A 9,481-nucleotide genomic window follows, 5' to 3' on the forward strand; every position below is an offset into this window, starting at 1 on the left:
GAAAATAAGATTTGAAGATTTGGAGGTCGAGTTGAGGTCGGATTTTGGTAAAATTGGTATGGTTAGACTCGTGGTTGAATAGGCTTTCGGATTTTTGTAAATTTTGTCGGGTTCCGAGGCGTGAACCCCACGGGCGATTTTTGAGCTAAATTTCGAATTCTTATGGAAAATTAGTAATTCCTTATGGAATTAATTTCAATAAATTTTATTGACTGAAATGAATTATTTGTGACTAGATTTGAGGCGTTTGGAGGTCAATTCACGAGGCAAAGGCTTAGCGAAATAAGAATTTCATTGTTTGAGGTAAGTAACAGTTTTAAATTTGGTTTTGAGGGTATGAAACCCCAGATTATGTGTTATGTGAGTGGTTTTGAGGTGACGCACATGCTTGGTGACGAGCGTGTGAGCGTGCACCGTAGGAATTATAACTTGGTCAAATTCCTTGGAACTGTGTAGTTGAATTATCTGTTGATATCCGTATATTCTCTACGTGATAGGAAAAAATTGAGCTGAGACTCGTATTAAAAATCATATTTAGACATATGTTGGGTTGCTTATCATGATTTATGAGATCCCGGGAGACTGGAGAGGTTGATGACTGAGTGAGACCGAGGGCCTAATTGTGAGGATATTTATGGATCGGGCTACATGCCGCAGCATGTTTTATTAATCTATGCTATGATTGGCTTGATATAGCGCTTGGGCTGAAGGAGCCCCTCCGGAGTCTGTACATACCCCCAGTGAGCGCAGGTACCTATTGAGTGCGAGTGCCGAGTACTGAGTGATTGTGAGGAATGAGTGACTGTGAGGCATGAGTGACTATGAGGAAAGAGTTACTGTGAGGTTGGAGTGAATGGGAGGACTGAGTGATTATTACTCTGAGAGGATACATTGATTGCATTATTTGCTGCATTTCAGCTGTCATATATCACTATTTTTGGAAATTTGGAAAAAACATTATTTTCTGTGTCAATCAAATTTGATATGAACATTTTGAGAAATATTAAATGTTGAACTTGAGAGCATGCCTACTCTTTATATTGGAAAGTATTGTATTTGGACTTAGCTGAGAAGCTCGTCACTACTTTCAGCTCTTTATTTATTATTGTTACTTACTGAGTTGGTTGTACTCATACTATACACTGCACTTCGTGTGCAGATCCAGGTGATCCCGGATACAATGGGTGTTGATTCTTTCGCACAGTCGATTTTTCAGAGATTCAGAGGTAGCTGCCATGTTTCGTAGACCTTGTCTCTCCTTCCCTATCCTTTTGTTATTGTATTTGGTCTCAGATTATTATTAAAGACCAGATTTTTCCCAGACTTATAATGTATAGATGCTCATGTACTCAGTAACACCAGGTTTTGGGAGTGTTGTATCGGAATTTACTAGATTTTTGGTATTGTATTAAACATTATATTTTCAAACTTAAAGGAAATCTTGGGTTGTTGATGTTATCGGCTTGCCTAGTACTGAGATAGGCGCCATCACGACAGGTTAGGATTTTGGGTCGTGACAAGAAGATAAAGGTAAACAATCCCCAATTTATTATGTTAGTAAGTCTTTACTAGATGCTGAGACACGGTATCCATACCTAGAAAAGCTTGCTTTATTGTTAATTATGGCATCTAGGAAGTTACGACCTTACTTTCAATGTCATCCTATTTCTGTTATAACTGCTTTCCCCCCTAAGAAATATACTGCATAAACAAGAATTATCAGGTAGATTAGCTAAATGGAAATAGAGCTTAGAGAGTATGATATCATATATCAGCCTAGAACTGCGATAAAATTACATGTGTTAGCAGATTTTAGCACGAATTTAGTTCCTGAGGCAAAGAAGGAACTACAGGTGTTTACTAGAGCTAATCCGGGGACTTGGACCCTATTTACTGACGATTCTTCAAATGTTAAAGGAGCAAGTTTAGGAATAGTTTTAATTCCACCTCGGATGAAGTCATAAGACAAGTAATAAAATCTTATCCAATCACTAACAATAAGGCAAAGTATGAAGCTATGATTGCAGGCTTGGAATTGGCACGAGAACTTGGTATCGAACAAATTGTGATCAAAAGTGACTCACAACTGGTGGTCAATCAAATACAGGGGACTTACGTGGCAAGAGAGACATGAATGCAGCAATACCTGGAAAAGGTACGAGAATTGCTTAGACAATTTCAGATATGAAAGCCGTGCAAATACCCAGGGAGGAAAATGCATAAGCAGACGCATTGGCAAATCTCGTGTTTGTCGCAGATGTAAAAAATGCAGAAAATGCCATTGTGATACATTTGTTTCATTCGACACTCTATCAAACCAAGAGTGAGGAAAATTTCAAGAATTTTACTTGGGATTGGAGAAACAAATTTGTGAACTTTTTGGAGTATGGTATCTTGCCTGAAGATAAGAAGAAATCACAATTGCTATGGCGGAAAGCTGCCTGGTACTGCTTAATTCGTGGAATCGCAAAATGTTTGGTGGACCTTTAGCACAGTGCCTCGGACCATTACAAACGGAGTATGTAATGAGAGAAGTACATGAGGGGCATTGCGACAATCATGCCGGGGGAAGATCGTTGATGAAAATATTAATTAAGGACAGGATATTATTGGCCAAAAATGGAAGAAGAAGCAGAAAACTTTGTAGCCAGGTGCGATAAATGCCAATGATATGCCAATAACATGCACCAACCGGCAGGGCTGTTACATTCAGTTATTTCACCATGGCCCTTCATGAAATGAGGCATAAACATCGTAGGGTCGTTGCCTCAAGCTAAAGGAAAGGTACGGTTTCTGTTAGTTTTAACATATTATTTCTCAAAATGGGTAGAAGCAAGTGCTTTTAAACAGGCACGAGAAAAAGAAGTTAGGAATTTCATTTGGCGAAATATTATATGCCGATTTAGAGTTCCAAAGGAGATTGTATGTGACAATGGCCCACAATTTATAGGCACGAATATCACAGAATTCTTCCAAAGTTGGCAGATTAAACGAATTACATTCGCACCTTATCACCCTGTGGCCAACGGACAAGCTGAATCGACAAATAAAGTTATCATCAATAACTTAAAGAAGAAATTGGAAGAATCAAAAGGCAAATGGCTAGAGGTATTACCAGGGGTTCTTTGGGCTTACCGAACAACCGCAAAAACTAGTACGGGTGAGACTTCATTTTCACTTGTATACGGTGCAGAAGCTTTGATTCTGGTGGAGATAGGTGAACCAAGTTCGAGGTACACGCATGCCACTGAAGAAGCAAATAAGGAAGAGCTACGAGTTGTTAGAAGAAAGGGGAGAAGCAGCATTAATTCGAATGGCGGCTCTAAAATAGATGATTGAACAATATTATAACAGGAAAGCTAATTTGAGGTATTTTAAGATTGGGGACTTCGTCCTCAAAAAGGTGTTCCCGTTAACAAAAGCGGCAAATGCAGGACAATTGAGCCCAAATTGGGAAGGCCCATTTTGGGTTCGAGTCATCGCTGGAAAAGGAGCATACGAGTTAAGAAATTCAAACAAATACAAAAGGTCACAATAACGTGATGTCAGACTTTTCTTTAGGCCAAAACGAATAGCCCTCTACTTTTGTCCACAGCCGCGCCGCATAGGGCGCCGCAAGGCACGGCGCGACAGTGCAAAATATTGCCAGAATTGATTTTTCAAAGTGTTCTGGAATTCTCTACAGGTACACCGCATGGCGCGGTGTGCGGCGCGATGCGGTAGCACAAAATGTTAGAGTGACTTCCCATTTCCGCTAAAAAGGGTAGTTTGGGGGCGGCTTAAATACACCAAAACACCATTTTAGATGGACGTTTGACACAATTTCGACCCAAGGAGGCTAAGGAGGAGTTGGAAGAACACAAGCACAAGGATTTCATCATTCCTTCCTCACTCAAGATCCGAGTTTGGATTGAATTTATGATTTCCTATATTTTAGTTATATTTGTGAAGAACTTCTCTATGTCTATGGAGTATATCCTTTTGGGTTTTGATGGATTTGGAGTATTGATAATTGTTTGTGGATTATAACTCTATTTTATGTATTTGAATCGTATATGAAAGATTTAATTGTTGCATCTATATTCACTTATTCTTGTAATCGAAAGAGGCATAACTTGTGATATCTTTGCATTATATTGTTGGTTGAGTTCATAGATTTTTCTAAGTAATCGAAAGAGGCTAGTTGAATCATTGATTAAATCTAGTTAGGAGAATAATCGAAAGAGATTTTTCTAAAGACTGATCCACTACGCATTCTTGCATATCTTTATAGTGCTTAAATTGGTTCATCTCGTGAGGTTAAGACTTAATCGAGAGAGGAGTTTTTGCTGAACGTTTGAACTAATAATAGAGTGAATTCGAGAGACTCACTTGAACATTGGAAGTGAATTATCTAGAGTTAGATCCCGAACAATTATCTTGCACTTATTCTGTCAAAACACTATCCTCTTTCACTGGTAACCTTAATTGCCGATTCCTTATTTCGATAGTCACTAGTCAATAGCTGTAGATTTTAGATTCTTAGTTAAAATTTTATTATTAATCATATAAATCTCAACTATTGATCCTCCTGGATAGCAATCAAGTTAGAAACTACGAGAACACTGTTTAAACCCAATCCTCATGGACACGATATTATACTATACTATATTTGCCTAGCGAGCACAATTTAAGTGCGTGTTTTGTGTTCGTCACATATCTACTTCACGTTTCATATATTTGCACCAATATGAAGATGAGACGTCATCTCCATCAGCGTCGTTAATATAAAAGGGCCATATTTTATAAAAACCCGTGTATATCGAAGTTACGGTCTATTAAAGTATTTTAAGTACAAGAGTAAGCTCAAATATTAAAAGAGCAGAAAGCATAATATGCGGCAAAAGCAATAAATATATTTATATCATAATCCTAAATAACACGGGTGGTATTTAAATCATAACCCCAAAAAAGACAGGCGCAGAAAAACCTTCCAAAAGTTGTCCAAAAAAACACAAGGGAGTTCCAAACAAAAACCAACAAACAAACATTTTCAACACATAAAGTCTAGAAATGGAAAAAGCTAAGGAGCATCATCAACGGGAGAAGAAAGATCAACTTGGGGAGAAGAGGGTTGAACATCAGCTTCACCAAGAGCAAGTCTATCTCCATCACCCTTAGAACCTTCGTCTTCGGGTGTGGAAAAGCTTTGACGTTGCTGAGTCTATTCAATTATTTCTCTGGGTTTAGCAATCTTAGCATTAAGGTCAAAACCTTCCTGGTTGGCCTCAGTTAAAGTCTCGAGGTGAGTGTTCAAAAAATCCCAACTAACATCCAGTGATGACTTATCCTCGAGGGCTTCATAATCCTTTTCCCACTATTTAATTTCAGCTTTCAACTCTTTTTTTTCTGCTTCCGAGGCTTCATAAGTTGTCTTCAAAGGAGCAAGAGAACTTTTCAGGAACTGAATTTTATCTGTAGAGGCACAGAGATCTTCTTGAGCTTGGGTAAGCGTTTGAACCAATTCACTCGCGTAAATCTTTTTTTTATTAAGAAGCTCTTTCAAACTCCTCATCTCTTCAGTGGCCTTGGAAAGTTGTTCAGCAAAAGAGGATTCCAGTCTATCCTTATCTTACTCAACTTGACTAAAAGAAGCTTTTAGAATCGCTAATTTAGCGGATACCATTCTCATTTACTGTTCCAAAGCTCTTTTCTCCTCTGCGAGAACGTCATTTTCCAACTGAAGACCTTCAAATTGTTTTCTCCAGTAATCAACCTCGGTACGCAATTCAATTAGTTGTTGGTCAGTACAAGAGACCATTTTCATAAGCTTAGTGCCTATCAAATTAATCTACAAGAAAGGCAAAAGAAGAAGAGTTACGAATGAGGAAAATGAAGGAAGGAAATGTAAGTAAATTATACCTTAAGAGAAGAATGAACAATGTCATTCATTAAGGTCAAGGAACTGTGACCCTCCAACTTCTTCTTCTCCACGGGACCTAACAATGGCTTCAGCCATACATCGGCTTGTCCTGGCTTCCTCAATAAATTTCCACCCTCGGAACTTCAATTACAAGTTTTTTTTATTTCCCGCCTACTGCTAGAAGGCTCAGCTTCTAAATGAGGAGCAGCAACGGAAGCAACCTATGGAGTAACATCAGGTAAAGACACAGGGGGGTTAAAAGCAGATTAAATTGGAAGAGAATCAAGTGGCAATTCTTCATAAATAGGCCCAAGGCCTTCTTTACCCTCAAAGCCTCGGGCGAATAACCTTTCAACGGGACTTGGGGGGATTAGCTGAGTTACCAGCGTCTTCATCAGAAATTTCTAAAGGAGCACTCTCTGGCTCATCAATGAGTCTGAAGGGAATCGAACTTGATGGGTGATCATGAGAAACATGGGTTTCATCATCCGAAACAACGCGTCTTCTGACACGCGGTTTTATCACCAAAGAACCATCTTCTTCATCATCAGACCTACGGGCTTCAACAGCTTTTTTTTTGGAGGAAGAAGCACTCAAAATCCGTTCTTGAGCAAGACTTACAGAAAGCCTGGTTGATGGAACAGATTTGAGACTAATGCCTCGAATAGCAAACCCTAATAAAATAAAAGGGGATGATGAAAAATTTATATGAACAAGTAAAGAAGGAGAGGAACTGCGAGGATGAAGAGTACCGTGAGTCTTCACTTTCCAACTGAACTTGTGTGAAAGAAATTTCAAAGATCTTTTATCCATAAGAGTAGCCGTCAACATTTTTTCTACCCAAGCATGGAAGTCACGAATTTCTTCGAAGACTTTAATGGTTGCTGAAAAAATGAATATGTGATTACACGAAGGAATTCAAGGCATCAAAGAAAGAAAAGAAAAGAAAAAACTTACGTGCAAAGTTTCATTTTTCTGGAAATGGCATATTTTCTTCACCCACTAACCCACTAATGGAGGCAGCAACAAAACGGGCATACCAGCCACGATCGCGGTCATCCTCGGGGCTAACTAAAACCCTTTTGCTTCTAGCCACAAGGGAAAAGACCCCTTCACAAAACAGCTTGGGAGAGTAAAGGTGAAGTAAGTGACGGAAGGTAAAAAGAGCGGAAACTAAATCCGACAAATAGCGAAGACATGCCACAGCCCTCCATACTGGGACCAATCTGGCCAAGGAAAACATTAAAGTAGCGACAAAACTCGATGATCACTGGGTCAATGGGAGGCTTAAACCCTAAAGTGAAAGGGTAGGTATAAACGAAAGAAAAGCCAGCATGGTAAGCGGTGATTCTTTGGTTGGCACCAGGAATTAAAACTGGGAAATCTGGTTTCTAATGACATTCTCGTCGAACTAAAGAAAGAAGATCAGGAGTGATCAAACTTGAGTAAAGTTCAGCAAGGTTAAGGGAAGCTATAGAAGAAACTTGAGTGTTCATGGTCTCACGATCTAATACAAAAGAAAACTCTTGAGGAACAATCTCAGAAACCGTAGGCTCACGCATGGGTTCATTCTGGTCCCTATTTTAGAACAAGATCTAGGGGTCAAAGGAGCTCTAAGTCTTGAAGAAGATGGCCTGGCGGAACTACTTTGAGAAGTAGAACTATGAGTAGATAACAAACCAAGGCTACGAAGTCTACCTCCTCTCCTACTCCTAGTAAGGGCAGTAAAAGGAGCAAGCTCATCGACGATCATAACTTTGCGAGGGTATGGTGTTGAAGAAGACATGTTTAACAAAGAAAATACAGAGTAAAGGTACAAAACTACGAAGGAGGGTTAAGATGATAGATATGGAGAAGAAGGAAGAAGGTTTCAAGAAATCAAAGAGGATGAAGTATTTATAAGGAGATACGACCGTCGTCAAAATTGATCATTATGAAGTGTCATAATAGAACCGTCACTTCATGACTGACGCAGCCGTAGAAAAAACCCTAAAAAGCGTTGGGAAACTGCAAAACCAATCATGTGAAGTCACATGGCATGGGCATTAAAAGAATGTGACATACGTCGCATCGATTCTGAAGAGGGCATAATGATACTCGAAAAACGACGGCAAAGAATTCCCGCCATAAATACTTATCACTTCCTGAATATTCAGTTGAGAATATTCAAAAAGTAGGGGGAGGGGCTATCTGTATTGGTGAAAAAAAATATGACACGTGGACTATCAACAAGGTGACAGGGCATGGTACGTGGAACATTGATATAATGACAAGTGGCGTTATTAATTAGATGAGTTAAAGAATGCGAAAAAGGCACGGGAGAAACACCCACGGGGTTATACTGAGGAAAAACCCGGACCTGACAGTTGTAAAAGGAGAAACAAGAACGAAATGAATAAAGGCTATAAAGAAGGGAAGGTACACGAATCTGTCATAAATAAGAAAGAGAAATCAGTACAGTTACAAGAAATCTTTAATCATAAATGTTTCCGTTACAATTGTATATAGTAACGGGCAATCAAGACAATTAATACCATTAGTGATCCCGAGTTAAGTAAGGGAATCGTTATAATTGTATGCTCCTATATAAGGACTGAAATCTCATTTGTAATGGCATCGGACAATTATTGAAATTTATGCAATCATTCTTTACTGTATTCTCAAAGTTCTAAACTGTAATTTTAGGAGTGCTTACCAATCTATTTCGTATTTTCTTTGTCAATTATTTTCACTCCATGATTTATTCTCCAAATTGTTAGAAAAATGAAGTAAATGTTGGTTACAGTAATTCGATTTTTTCTAAATATTGACTTTGACCGAGAAATCTATTTTTAGATTAAACACAGATACCATAAGTAAAATCGTATGAGTAAATTACAACATTCCTTTTCATAAATTATTTAGGTAATAACAAGATATGTGGCGTAATATGGACCGGTACTAAGTATACAGAACAGTAAACGTGGCATAATATGGACCGATACTCTAAGAAGGCCGACGAACAGAGTTTATGTAATCTTCAAGTGCTTGGATTTGCTCTTCAGAAGGTGGTGTTTCGTTGTTCTTTATGGATCTGTGCACATCATATGTTGTTGAAGCCAAGAACAACACCCTATTTTTCATTTGCCACAAAAACAAACCGAAATAACAAATCAATGAAAGTCTTACATATATACATAGAAAGAGCAAAAAATGCATACCCAGAAGAGAAGAGTACAATCTGTCTTGGAAATATGTGCTTCCCAAAAATCCTCATCTCTTTTTCTTTTTGTCTTTGCACAACCTTTGAGAATATCCTTTTTTTTTTTTAACTTCTTTTCTTCGTATTTATGGAAATTATGTTGATATTAAAAGGAAATGAAACAGACAATGAATTTTGTTTTAATTTCAGTTATGGGCTATTTTCCGCCCGGAAGAGGTCCGGTTGACCTTCATATGGGATCTTTACACATATAGCCGGTCATATACATTGTTTACTATTTCTAGCCATATATCTAATTTATACATTGATTATACATAATTATATATATATATATATATAAATTATGTATATATTATGCATTCACCGCCTATTTTTAA

General features: G+C 38.2%; 1 long non-coding RNA gene across 1 annotated transcript; it reads right to left on the reverse strand.

The window, feature by feature from the left end:
• Positions 1-8,772: 8,772 nt before the first annotated feature.
• LOC107822986 (uncharacterized) lies at positions 8,773-9,239 on the reverse strand. Its single transcript, XR_001656519.2, has 2 exons — positions 9,103-9,239; positions 8,773-9,014 (listed from the first exon to the last, which is right to left on the reverse strand). It is a non-coding gene; the product is annotated as an uncharacterized LOC107822986 (long non-coding RNA).
• Between the last annotated feature and the right edge of the window lie 242 nt (positions 9,240-9,481).

This window comes from Nicotiana tabacum, chromosome 17, assembly GCF_000715075.1.
Source record: "Nicotiana tabacum cultivar K326 chromosome 17, ASM71507v2, whole genome shotgun sequence".
In the NCBI taxonomy this organism is placed as follows: domain Eukaryota; kingdom Viridiplantae; phylum Streptophyta; class Magnoliopsida; order Solanales; family Solanaceae; genus Nicotiana; species Nicotiana tabacum.